The sequence below is a fragment of the Cololabis saira genome, chromosome 5 (assembly GCF_033807715.1).
Source record: "Cololabis saira isolate AMF1-May2022 chromosome 5, fColSai1.1, whole genome shotgun sequence".
NCBI lineage: Eukaryota > Metazoa > Chordata > Actinopteri > Beloniformes > Belonidae > Cololabis > Cololabis saira.
In genome coordinates, this window is record NC_084591.1 from 44,807,999 (window position 1) to 44,821,123 (window position 13,125).

General features: G+C 44.8%; 11 non-coding genes across 11 annotated transcripts; all 11 read left to right on the top strand.

The window, feature by feature from the left end:
• Positions 1-353: 353 nt before the first annotated feature.
• Positions 354-468, top strand: trnal-caa (transfer RNA leucine (anticodon CAA)). The gene is made up of 2 exons: positions 354-391; positions 423-468. It is a non-coding gene; the product is annotated as a tRNA-Leu (tRNA).
• A 526-nt stretch (positions 469-994) lies between these two features.
• On the top strand, positions 995-1,109 carry trnal-caa (transfer RNA leucine (anticodon CAA)). Its single transcript has 2 exons — positions 995-1,032; positions 1,064-1,109. It is a non-coding gene; the product is annotated as a tRNA-Leu (tRNA).
• Positions 1,110-1,881: 772 nt separating this feature from the next.
• trnal-caa (transfer RNA leucine (anticodon CAA)) lies at positions 1,882-1,996 on the top strand. Its single transcript has 2 exons — positions 1,882-1,919; positions 1,951-1,996. It is a non-coding gene; the product is annotated as a tRNA-Leu (tRNA).
• A 562-nt stretch (positions 1,997-2,558) lies between these two features.
• trnal-caa (transfer RNA leucine (anticodon CAA)) lies at positions 2,559-2,673 on the top strand. Its single transcript has 2 exons — positions 2,559-2,596; positions 2,628-2,673. It is a non-coding gene; the product is annotated as a tRNA-Leu (tRNA).
• Positions 2,674-3,479: 806 nt separating this feature from the next.
• trnal-caa (transfer RNA leucine (anticodon CAA)) lies at positions 3,480-3,594 on the top strand. Its single transcript has 2 exons — positions 3,480-3,517; positions 3,549-3,594. It is a non-coding gene; the product is annotated as a tRNA-Leu (tRNA).
• Positions 3,595-4,155: 561 nt separating this feature from the next.
• On the top strand, positions 4,156-4,270 carry trnal-caa (transfer RNA leucine (anticodon CAA)). Its single transcript has 2 exons — positions 4,156-4,193; positions 4,225-4,270. It is a non-coding gene; the product is annotated as a tRNA-Leu (tRNA).
• An 880-nt stretch (positions 4,271-5,150) lies between these two features.
• Positions 5,151-5,265, top strand: trnal-caa (transfer RNA leucine (anticodon CAA)). The gene is made up of 2 exons: positions 5,151-5,188; positions 5,220-5,265. It is a non-coding gene; the product is annotated as a tRNA-Leu (tRNA).
• Positions 5,266-5,782: 517 nt separating this feature from the next.
• Positions 5,783-5,897, top strand: trnal-caa (transfer RNA leucine (anticodon CAA)). Its single transcript has 2 exons — positions 5,783-5,820; positions 5,852-5,897. It is a non-coding gene; the product is annotated as a tRNA-Leu (tRNA).
• Positions 5,898-6,563: 666 nt separating this feature from the next.
• trnal-caa (transfer RNA leucine (anticodon CAA)) lies at positions 6,564-6,678 on the top strand. Its single transcript has 2 exons — positions 6,564-6,601; positions 6,644-6,678. It is a non-coding gene; the product is annotated as a tRNA-Leu (tRNA).
• Positions 6,679-7,458: 780 nt separating this feature from the next.
• On the top strand, positions 7,459-7,573 carry trnal-caa (transfer RNA leucine (anticodon CAA)). The gene is made up of 2 exons: positions 7,459-7,496; positions 7,528-7,573. It is a non-coding gene; the product is annotated as a tRNA-Leu (tRNA).
• Positions 7,574-8,001: 428 nt separating this feature from the next.
• Positions 8,002-8,116, top strand: trnal-caa (transfer RNA leucine (anticodon CAA)). The gene is made up of 2 exons: positions 8,002-8,039; positions 8,082-8,116. It is a non-coding gene; the product is annotated as a tRNA-Leu (tRNA).
• Positions 8,117-13,125: the final 5,009 nt, after the last annotated feature.

Genomic DNA, 13,125 nt, shown 5'->3' on the forward strand with positions numbered 1-13,125 from the left:
TGCAGCTCCCCTTGCAACAGGGGATTACTACCTTTCAACGAAATAATTACCTGAAGCATTATCTATCTATCTATCTATCTATCTATCTATCTATCTATCTATCTATCTATCTATCTATCTATCTATCTATCTATCTATCTATCTATCTATCTATCTATCTATCTATCTATCTATCTATCTATCTATCTATCTATCTATCTATCTATCTATCTATCTATCTATCTATCTATCTAAACGTGTCCTCTATTTAATAATAGGACAACTATCATGGTTAAACAACATTTCAAATTGTCTTCAGAAACCAAGATTGTCATCTTCTGTCCTTGATAACTTTGTGAACTGCCAGAAGCAGCGTCAGGATGGCCGAGTGGTCTAAGGCGCCAGACTCAAGGACTGACTATTTCCTTCATCTTCACTGAGGTTTCTGGTCTCCCTGTGGAGGCGTGGGTTCAAATCCCACTTCTGACAACATTTTTTACACACATGCAGCCAAATGACAGCTTAAACACCAGCAGATTCACTACCAGCAGCTTCCACCATCAGACCCCAGTGGCTTCAACACCAGCAGATTCACTACCAGCAGCTTCACCATCAGAAGCTTCACCTCCAGGCCCTAACAGCTTCAACACCAGATTCAAGCAGCTCCCCTTGCAACAGGGGATTACTACCTTTCAACGTAATAATTACCTGAAGCATTATCTATCTATCTATCTATCTATCTATCTATCTATCTATCTATCTATCTATCTATCTATCTATCTATCTATCTATCTATCTATCTATCTATCTATCTATCTATCTATCTATCTATCTATCTATCTATCTATCTATCTATCTATCTATCTATCTATCTATCTATCTATCTATCTATCTATCTATCTATCTAAACGTGTCCTCTATTTACTATCATGGTTAAACAACATTTCAAATTGTCTTCAGAAACCAAGATTGTCATCTTCTGTCCTTGATAACTTTGTGAACTGCCAGAAGCAGCGTCAGGATGGCCGAGTGGTCTAAGGCGCCAGACTCAAGGACTGACTATTTCCTTCATCTTCACTGAGGTTTCTGGTCTCCCTGTGGAGGCGTGGGTTCAAATCCCACTTCTGACAACATTTTTTACACACATGCAGCCAAATGACAGCTTAAACACCAGACCCCAGTGGCTTCGACACCATACCCCAGCAGCTTCCAACACCAGCAGATTCACTACCAGCAGCTTCACCACCAGCAGCTTCACCACCATACCCCAGCAGCTTCCAACACCAGCAGATTCACTACAGGCAGCTTCCACCACCAAACCCCAGCAGCTTCCACCATCAGACCCCAGTGGCTTCAACACCAGCAGATTCACTACCAGCAGCTTCCACCACCAAACCCCAGCAGCTTCCACCATCAGACCCCAGTGGCTTCAACACCAGCAGATTCACTACCCGCAGCTTCACCATCAGAAGCTTCACCACCAGGCCCTAACAGCTTCAAAACCAGGCCACAGCAGCCTCAACATCAGATTCATGCAGCTCCCCTTGCAACAGGGGATTACTACCTTTCAACGAAATAATTACCTGAAGCATTATCTATCTATCTATCTATCTATCTATCTATCTATCTATCTATCTATCTATCTATCTATCTATCTATCTATCTATCTATCTATCTATCTATCTATCTATCTATCTATCTATCTATCTATCTATCTATCTATCTATCTATCTATCTATCTATCTATCTATCTATCTATCTATCTATCTATCTATCTATATAAACATGTCCTCTATTTAATAATAGGACAACTATCATGGTTAAACAACATTTCAAATTGTCTTCAGAAACCAAGATTGTCATCTTCTGTCCTTGATAACTTTGTGAACTGCCAGAAGCAGCGTCAGGATGGCCGAGTGGTCTAAGGCGCCAGACTCAAGGACTGACTATTTCCTTCATCTTCACTGAGGTTTCTGGTCTCCCTGTGGAGGCGTGGGTTCAAATCCCACTTCTGACAAGATTCTTTACACACATGCAGCCAAATGACATCTTAAACACCAGACCCCAGTGGCTTCGACACCATACCCCAGCAGCTTCCAACACCAGCAGATTCACTACCAGCAGCTTCACCACCATACCCCAGCAGCTTCCAACACCAGCAGATTCACTACCAGCAGCTTCCACCACCAAACCCCAGCAGCTTCCACCATCAGACCCCAGTGGCGTCAACAACAGCAGATTCACTACCAGCAGCTTCCACCATCAGACCCCAGTGGCTTCAACACCAGCAGCTTCACTACCCGCAGCTTCACCATCAGAAGCTTCACCACCAGGCCCTAACAGCTTCAACACCAGGCCACAGCAGCCTCAACATCAGATTCATGCAGCTCCCCTTGCAACAGGGGATTACTACCTTTCAACGAAATAATTACCTGAAGCATTATCTATCTATCTATCTAAACGTGTCCTCTATTTAATAATAGGACAACTATCATGGTTAAACAACATTTCAAATTGTCTTCAGAAACCAAGATTGTCATCTTCTGTCCTTGATAACTTTGTGAACTGCCAGAAGCAGCGTCAGGATGGCCGAGGGGTCTAAGGCGCCAGACTCAAGGACTGACTGTTTCCTTCATCTTCACTGAGGTTTCTGGTCTCCCTGTGGAGGCGTGGGTTCAAATCCCACTTCTGACAACATTTTTTACACACATGCAGCCAAATGACAGCTTAAACACCAGACCCCAGTGGCTACGACACCATACCCCAGCAGCTTCCAACACCAGCAGATTCACTACCAGCAGCTTCACCACCAGCAGCTTCACCACCATACCCCAGCAGCTTCCAACACCAGCAGATTCACTACCAGCAGCTTCCACCACCATACCCCAGCAGCTTCCAACACCAGCAGATTCACTACCAGCAGCTTCCACCACCAAACCCCAGCAGCTTCCACCATCAGACCCCAGTGGCTTCAACACCAGCAGATTCACTACCAGCAGCTTCCACCACCAAACCCCAGCAGCTTCCACCATCAGACCCCAGTGGCTTCAACACCAGCAGCTTCACTACCCGCAGCTTCACCATCAGAAGCTTCACCTCCAGGCCCTTACAGCTTCAACACCAGGCCACAGCAGCATCAACACCAGATTCAAGCAGCTCCCCTTGCAACAGGGGTTTACTACCTTTCAACGTAATAATTACCTGAAGCATTATCTATCTATCTATCTATCTATCTATCTATCTATCTATCTATCTATCTATCTATCTATCTATCTATCTATCTATCTATCTATCTATCTATCTATCTATCTATCTATCTATCTATCTATCTATCTATCTATCTATCTATCTATCTATCTATCTATCTATCTATCTATATAAACGTGTCCTCTATTTAATAATAGGACAACTATCATGGTTAAACAACATTTCAAATTGTCTTCAGAAACCAAGATTGTCATCTTCTGTCCTTGATAACTTTGTGAACTGCCAGAAGCAGCGTCAGGATGGCCGAGTGGTCTAAGGCGCCAGACTCAAGGACTGACTATTTCCTTCATCTTCACTGAGGTTTCTGGTCTCCCTGTGGAGGCGTGGGTTCAAATCCCACTTCTGACAAGATTCTTTACACACATGCAGCCAAATGACATCTTAAACACCAGACCCCAGTGGCTCGACACCATACCCCAGCAGCTTCCAACACCAGCAGATTCACTACCAGCAGCTTCACCACCATACCCCAGCAGCTTCCAACACCAGCAGATTCACTCCCAGCAGCTTCCACCATCAGACCCCAGTGGCTTCAACACCAGCAGATTCACTACCAGCAGCTTCCACCACCAAACCCCAGCAGCTTCCACCATCAGACCCCAGTGGCTTCAACACCAGCAGCTTCACTACCCGCAGCTTCACCATCAGAAGCTTCACCACCAGGCCCTAACAGCTTCAACACCAGGCCACAGCAGCCTCAACATCAGATTCATGCAGCTCCCCTTGCAACAGGGGATTACTACCTTTCAACGAAATAATTACCTGAAGCATTATCTATCTATCTATCTAAACGTGTCCTCTATTTAATAATAGGACAACTATCATGGTTAAACAACATTTCAAATTGTCTTCAGAAACCAAGATTGTCATCTTCTGTCCTTGATAACTTTGTGAACTGCCAGAAGCAGCGTCAGGATGGCCGAGTGGTCTAAGGCGCCAGACTCAAGGACTGACTGTTTCCTTCATCTTCACTGAGGTTTCTGGTCTCCCTGTGGAGGCGTGGGTTCAAATCCCACTTCTGACAACATTTTTTACACACATGCAGCCAAATGACAGCTTAAACACCAGACCCCAGTGGCTACGACACCATACCCCAGCAGCTTCCAACACCAGCAGATTCACTACCAGCAGCTTCACCACCAGCAGCTTCACCACCATACCCCAGCAGCTTCCAACACCAGCAGATTCACTACCAGCAGCTTCCACCACCATACCCCAGCAGCTTCCAACACCAGCAGATTCACTACCAGCAGCTTCCACCACCAAACCCCAGCAGCTTCCACCATCAAACCCCAGTGGCTTCAACACCAGCAGATTCACTACCAGCAGCTTCCACCACCATACCCCAGCAGCTTCCAACACCAGCAGATTCACTACCAGCAGCTTCCACCACCAAACCCCAGCAGCTTCCACCATCAGACCCCAGTGGCTTCAACACCAGCAGCTTCACTACCCGCAGCTTCACCATCAGAAGCTTCACCACCAGGCCCTAACAGCTTCAAAACCAGGCCACAGCAGCCTCAACATCAGATTCATGCAGCTCCCCTTGCAACAGGGGATTACTACCTTTCAACGAAATAATTACCTGAAGCATTATCTATCTATCTATCTATCTATCTATCTATCTATCTATCTATCTATCTATCTATCTATCTATCTATCTATCTATCTATCTATCTATCTATCTATCTATCTATCTATCTATCTATCTATCTATCTATCTATCTATCTATCTATCTATCTATCTATCTATCTATCTATCTATCTATCTATCTATCTATCTAAACGTGTCCTCTATTTAATAATAGGACAACTATCATGGTTAAACAACATTTCAAATTGTCTTCAGAAACCAAGATTGTCATCTTCTGTCCTTGATAACTTTGTGAACTGCCAGAAGCAGCGTCAGGATGGCCGAGTGGTCTAAGGCGCCAGACTCAAGGACTGACTGTTTCCTTCATCTTCACTGAGGATTCTGGTCTCCCTGTGGAGGCGTGGGTTCAAATCCCACTTCTGACAACATTTTTTACACACATGCAGCCAAATGACAGCTTAAACACCAGCAGATTCACTATCAGCAGCTTCCACCACCAAACCCCAGCAGCTTCCACCATCAGACCCCAGTGGCTTCAACACCAGCAGATTCACTACCAGCAGCTTCACCATCAGAAGCTTCACCTCCAGGCCCTAACAGCTTCAACACCAGATTCAAGCAGCTCCCCTTGCAACAGGGGATTACTACCTTTCAACGTAATAATTACCTGAAGCATTATCTATCTATCTATCTATCTATCTATCTATCTATCTATCTATCTATCTATCTATCTATCTATCTATCTATCTATCTATCTATCTATCTATCTATCTATCTATCTATCTATCTATCTATCTATCTATCTATCTATCTATCTATATAAACGTGTCCTCTATTTAATAATAGGACAACTATCATGGTTAAACAACATTTCAAATTGTCTTCAGAAACCAAGATTGTCATCTTCTGTCCTTGATAACTTTGTGAACTGCCAGAAGCAGCGTCAGGATGGCCGAGTGGTCTAAGGCGCCAGACTCAAGGACTGACTATTTCCTTCATCTTCACTGAGGTTTCTGGTCTCCCTGTGGAGGCGTGGGTTCAAATCCCACTTCTGACAAGATTTTTTACACACATGCAGCCAAATGACATCTTAAACACCAGACCCCAGTGGCTTCGACACCATACCCCAGCAGCTTCCAACACCAGCAGATTCACTACCAGCAGCTTCACCACCATACCCCAGCAGCTTCCAACACCAGCAGATTCACTACCAGCAGCTTCCACCACCAAACCCCAGCAGCTTCCACCATCAGACCCCAGTGGCTTCAACACCAGCAGATTCACTACCAGCAGCTTCCACCACCAAACCCCAGCAGCTTCCACCATCAGACCCCAGTGGCTTCATCACCAGCAGATTCACTACCAGCAGCTTCCACCACCAAACCCCAGCAGCTTCCACCATCAGACCCCAGTGGCTTCAACACCAGCAGCTTCACTACCCGCAGCTTCACCATCAGAAGCTTCACCACCAGGCCCTAACAGCTTCAACACCAGGCAAACAGCAGCCTCAACATCAGATTCATGCAGCTCCCCTTGCAAAAGGGGATTACTACCTTTCAACGAAATAATTACCTGAAGCATTATCTATCTATCTATCTATCTAAACGTGTCCTCTATTTAATAATAGGACAACTATCATGGTTAAACAACATTTCAAATTGTCTTCAGAAACCAAGATTGTCATCTTCTGTCCTTGATAACTTTGTGAACTGCCAGAAGCAGCGTCAGGATGGCCGAGTGGTCTAATGCGCCAGACTCAAGGACTGACTATTTCCTTCATCTTCACTGAGGTTTCTGGTCTCCCTCTGGAGGCGTGGGTTCAAATCCCACTTCTGACAACATTTTTTACACACATGCAGCCAAATGACAGCTTAAACACCAGACCCCAGTGGCTTCGACACCATACCCCAGCAGCTTCCAACACCAGCAGATTCACTACCAGCAGCTTCACCACCAGCAGCTTCACCAGCAGCTTCACCACCATACCCCAGCAGCTTCCAACACCAGCAGATTCACTACCAGCAGCTTCCACCACCAAACCCCAGCAGCTTCCACCATCAGACCCCAGTGGCTTCAACACCAGCAGATTCACTACCAGCAGCATCCACCACCAAACCCCAGCAGCTTCCACCATCAGACCCCAGTGGCTTCAACACCAGCAGCTTCACTACCCGCAGCTTCACCATCAGAAGCTTCACCACCAGGCCCTAACAGCTTCAACACCAGGCCACAGCAGCCTCAACATCAGATTCATGCAGCTCCCCTTGCAACAGGGGATTACTACCTTTCAACGAAATAATTACCTGAAGCATTATCTATCTATCTATCTATCTATCTATCTATCTATCTATCTATCTATCTATCTATCTATCTATCTATCTATCTATCTATCTATCTATCTATCTATCTATCTATCTATCTATCTATCTATCTATCTATCTATCTATCTATCTATCTATCTATCTATCTATCTATCTATCTATCTATCTATCTATCTAAACGTGTCCTCTATTTAATAATAGGACAACTATCATGGTTAAACAACATTTCAAATTGTCTTCAGAAACCAAGATTGTCATCTTCTGTCCTTGATAACTTTGTGAACTGCCAGAAGCAGCGTCAGGATGGCCGAGTGGTCTAAGGCGCCAGACTCAAGGACTGACTGTTTCCTTCATCTTCACTGAGGTTTCTGGTCTCCCTGTGGAGGCGTGGGTTCAAATCCCACTTCTGACAACATTTTTTACACACATGCAGCCAAATGACAGCTTAAACACCAGCAGATTCACTACCAGCAGCTTCCACCACCAAACCCCAGCAGCTTCCACCATCAGACCCCAGTGGCTTCAACACCAGCAGATTCACTACCAGCAGCTTCACCAACAGAAGCTTCACCTCCAGGCCCTAACAGCTTCAACACCAGATTCAAGCAGCTCCCCTTGCAACAGGGGATTACTACCTTTCAACGTAATAATTACCTGACGCATTATCTATCTATCTATCTATCTATCTATCTATCTATCTATCTATCTATCGATCGATCGATCGATCGATCGATCTAATAATAGGACAACTATCATGGTTAAACAACATTTCAAATTGTCTTCAGAAACCAAGATTGTCATCTTCTGTCCTTGATAACTTTGTGAACTGCCAGAAGCAGTGTCAGGATGGCCCAGTGGTCTAAGGCGCCAGACTCAAGGACTGACTATTTCCTTCATCTTCACTGAGGTTTCTCGTCTCCCTGTGGAGGCGTGGGTTCAAATCCCACTTCTGACAACTTTTTTTACACACATGCAGCCAAATGAAGTGTAAAATTATTCTTGGTGGATGTTGGAGCATCAATTTATAATTGATATAACTTAACTTAATTTTGTATTTATGTCATTGTCATGTTAATTTACATAATAAAATCTTTCATAATTTGAGTATGTATTGATACATCTAATTGTGAATGAATGTCGATTCCACATTGTTAAAGTACCGGATAACTTTAAAATTGTCTTCAGAAACCAAGATTGTCATCTTCTGTCCTTCATAACTTTGTGAACAGCTAGAAGCAGCGTCAGGATGGGCGGGTGGTCTAAGGCCGTGGTTCCAAAGCCCTGGTCCGTGGGCCGCAGAGCTGTTACTGTTACAGTTACAGTTACAGTGAAATGGCTTGTGTTCCGATCATAATCAGGGCTGCAACGATTCGTCGACGTTGTTGCCAAAAATCGGTAATCAAAATTGTCGACAATTTTCACCAGACGTGTTCTTCCAATGGAGTGAGGCATCTAACTTCAATACAATCTCTGTCGAGAGTCGCGCATGCACGAGAGCGTCTCAGCGCTGCTCATCGCTGTGGGTAATAAAACATTGGTACCCGACCGGACTGAACGGCGCAATGCACAGGTGCTGTATGCAGGTTAGGTACAGTCAGCTGCAGATATGAGCGGACCTCAGCAAACCTCCATGAGCCGTTTTTTTACGGGTTATTCGAGTAAAAGAAATAGTGATGAACAAGTGGAAAATGCTACCAAAAAGAAAAGTAAAAGCTTCAGTCGCAAGTACGACATTGTGTACATAAAATACAGATTTGTTGCAACGGGCGATTTGGAGGCGCCAAACCCACTATGTATTTTTTGTGGAAAAACGCTCGCCAACGAAGCAATGAAGCCATCCAAGTTCCAAAGACACTTAACTACAAAACATCCTTCTCTCAAAGACAAACCAGTGGATTTTTTCGAAAAAGAAAAAAGTGAGTTAGATTTGCAGAAGCAAGTTTTAAAGGCCACAACATCAGCTAACGTCGCTGCAACGAGGGCTTCATATCTTGTTGCTCACCGGATTGCAAAAGCTAAAAAGCCCTTTACAATTGGAGAGGAGCTCGCTGCAAAAGACATCTGCCTCGAACTTTTGGGGGAAAAAGTCGCTGGCAAAGTGGGAAAGGTTCCACTTTCCAACAATACTGTTGCCAGGAGAATTGATGATATTGCCGAGGATATTGAGGGACAATTGCTGGACAGAATAAAAGCATCTCCGTGGTATGCAATACAAGTGGACGAATCTACTGATGTGGAAAATAAAGCCATGATGTTGGTGTATGTCTGATATGTGTATCAAGATGAGGTCCATGAAGATTTACTCTGTTGTCTTTCACTTCCGAGCTCAACCACCGGCTCCGAAATATGTGAGGGTTGAAAGAATACGCTGCAGGCAAACTGGATTGGGCGTTTTGTGTCGGGGTCTGTACTGACGGGGCTGCCGCAATGACTGGCCGGTTATCCGGGTTCACTGCCAAGCTGAAAGAAGTGGCGCCGGAATGTGAGTCGACTCACTGCATGATTCACTGCAAGATGCTGGCAAGTAAGAACATGTCCCCTGAACTCCACACAGTCCTGAACAACAAAATACGGGTTAACTTCATCAAAGCCCATGCCCTGAATTCGCGGATGTTTGAACTATTGGGCGAGGACATGGATGCCGATTACAGGTGCCATCTTTTACATACAGAGGTTAGGTGGCTGTCGAAAGGAAAAGCCTTAACCAGAGTGTTCGAGTTAAGGGATCAGTTAAAGAAATTCCTCTACGACCGACAGTCATCTTTAGCAGCGCACTTTAGTGACGAGAGCTGGCTTGCAAAACTAGCATATTTGAGTGACATGTTTAGGGCCCTGAATGGCTTAAATCTGACGATGCAGGGGAGGATGGCTGATACATTCAGACTTGCAGAGAAAATTGTCGGATTCAAAGCCAAACTGGCAACTTGGGCACAGTGAGTCAACCGGGGTGTTTTTGACATGTTCAACAACTTGTCCAGCTTTTCGGAAGAGCCAGAGGGACTTGGCGAGGTGATACACAGCCACCTGACATCACTGTCCGATGCGTTTGAGCGCTATTTTCCATCTGCAAAGGACCCAAGGAATGGCAAAGGATGGATGTGTGATCCATTTCAAAACAACGATGGTTGAGACCGGCTCCCACCAGAACAAGACGACCAGCTGATTGACCTCAGGAATGACGGAGGACTAAAAACACTCTTTGATTCAACATCACTGTCATCCTTCTGGATCAAAGCATCGGGAGAATACAACGTGATCAGCACGCTCGCTCTGAAGACGCTCCCAACGTCGTATTTGTGCGAGGCAGGGTCTGCCATAACTTTTGAATGGTTTGATATAGACTCATGGGTGGTGTCATCGGACTCGGTTTTGAGTCCTTGACCATAATTGGTGCAAATTAGCCCCGCCCTTTCTTCTGATTGGTCCATATGTGATAGTTCCTATTTTCTGCAATAACTTTTGAATGGTTTGACATAAAGACTCGTGGGTGGTGTCATCGGAGAAGGTTTTGAGTCCTTGACCATAATTGGTGCAAATTAGCCCCGCCCCTTCTTCTGATTGGTCGATATTTGATAGTTCCTTTTTTCTGGCATACCTTTTGAATGGTTTGACATAAAGAGTCGTGGGTGAAGTCATCCGACTCGGTTTTGAGTCCTTGACCTTTATTGGTAAAAATTGCATGCGCGAGGGCCTGTTCATCGCTGCTTGCAGCTTTAATTAGGGACCGAGCACTTACAGTGCGAAGGCCCTATTGTATCTGTAGGAATTCTTTTCCTTGTTTTTTTTTTTTTTTTTTTTTTTCCTGGGAGGGCCTTTTTGCCCCCCTAAACGTGCCCCAAAAGTCACCAAATTTTGCATTAATGGGCGTGGCCTAATGGCTCAACAGGGCCCTTAAAAAACTTTGTGCCTCAAGCCCCACAATACGGTTGGACGTATATACACTTGTATCATGTCGCAACTTAAAGAAAAGTGTCTTGGCGCCATGGCCGAAACCGAACAGGAAGTCAGCCATTTTGAATTAATCGTGTAATTTTGGCAAAATTTATGCCAATCCTTCAGCAGTTAATGCGGCCCGAACCGTAATGTGCACCCAGGTGTGTTATACATCAAAATGTGCGTCTCGATCCTGCAACGACGCGCATTACTTTTCTCAGTCAAAAGCGTTACCGTGGCGACGATAGACGCCAAAAAGCGCGTTCCCCCTTCATCTGATTGGTCCATACCAACCCAGTCTCACATAAAAACGTACCCTGCCTACGTTGGTCCAAAGTGCAAAAACGTAGAGGGGTTAATAAAAAGCCCTTGAATTGTTACATTGTTACATTTTTTCTGCCTATTCATTTTGCGTCCAAGTCACGTGACTTTCAAGATTCTGGCCATTACACCAAAAAACATGGCGGACGTTTATCATTTTTTAGTGAAAAAAATCAATATTTTGAGCTAATTTCTGCATAAAAATGCGTTTTGATTACATTTCTAGCGAGAAATATATATTTTACTTTCATAATATTCACTCAGTGAATGTACATAATCACTCGCTTGCTCGTTGTTGCAAAGTATTTTCAGATCTCGCCAGAATAATGTGAAACTGCAACATTTTCAACCTGATCGATCAGGTTGGGGAATTCCCTGGGCGTCCCCTCTACGTCAGAGTGACGAGCGAAGATCCTGATCACGTGACGAGTGCCCCGACGTGGACGTGGAAGTAAACGGTTAAATATGTTGTGCTTTTGCACGGTAAATATTAAAATAAACCGTACACAGGTACATTTACAACTTATATTGAATCACTGTGAATATATCAATTCCGTTACAGGACGTTAAATAAAGTATTGTGGCGGACACAATTACGGACTTCGCACCCATCAGCACTGTATGGAAGAGGGCGTGGTCACGCCGCGGGGCGTTTTATGGTTGCTTAGCAACGCGTGTTCTGTGTCAGTTGTCAGATGTTAGTTGTCTAATGTGACTACAAATATAGCGTTGATTAGCATAAAGCTTCAATTCAATTAAATTCAATTTTATTTATATAGCGTCTAATACAACAGATGTTGTCTCTAGACGCTTTCAGAACATGAACATAAACATAAACATAAACATAAACCCCCGAGCAATTATTATATAAACAATGGCAGGTAAAAACTCCCATAGTGGGAGAAAAGCCTTAAGCCAAACAGTGGCAAGGAAAAACGCCCCTTTAGGAGGGAAGAAACCTTGAGCAGGACCAGGCTCATAAGGGGGGACCCTCCTGCCGAAGGCCAGACTGGGGGAGTCAGGGACGTCAGCAGCACACAGCAGGCAGGCGGAAGCAGCAGCGGGATGACCAGAGGTGGGGGGGCGTCAGCAGCACACAACAGTCATGTGGAAGCAGCAGCGGGATGACCAGAGGGGGGGGGGGGGGTGCAGGCAGGCGGAAGCAGCAACAGCAGACATCCACGTAGGCAGGTGGAAGCAGCAACGGGATGACCGGGGATGGGGGGGGGGGGGCGGGAACACAGGCCAGAACGCAGCTCCCGAGGCTCCAGCCTGCAAACATGCACAAAAGAGAAAAAAAAGGGGGGCCGGCACAAGAAACTACAGGAACGATGGACAAAAATGATAGCTATGAGATACTTATAATAAATAAAAATGGTAATGGAGAAGAGAGGCAGGGAAAAGGAGACGAGAAGAAGGGTGAGAGGCATCGCCCAGCGGATCATGTCGGTGCCCCCCTGCAGCATAAGCTTATAGCAGCATATCTCCCGCGAAGCTATATTTGAGACTAACTATTATAGTTTTGTTCTATAGCTGCAACTATGACTGCTGAATAGCTGTATATATGCTGTATAAAGCTGTATAGCATGACTCTAGGGAAATGTAGTTCTTAGCAAATAATTTATACACAGATAATAATCACAGAAATGGAGGTTGTTAATACTACAATAAGACTGTACATAGTAGTTTAAGGGCATGATAAACACATTT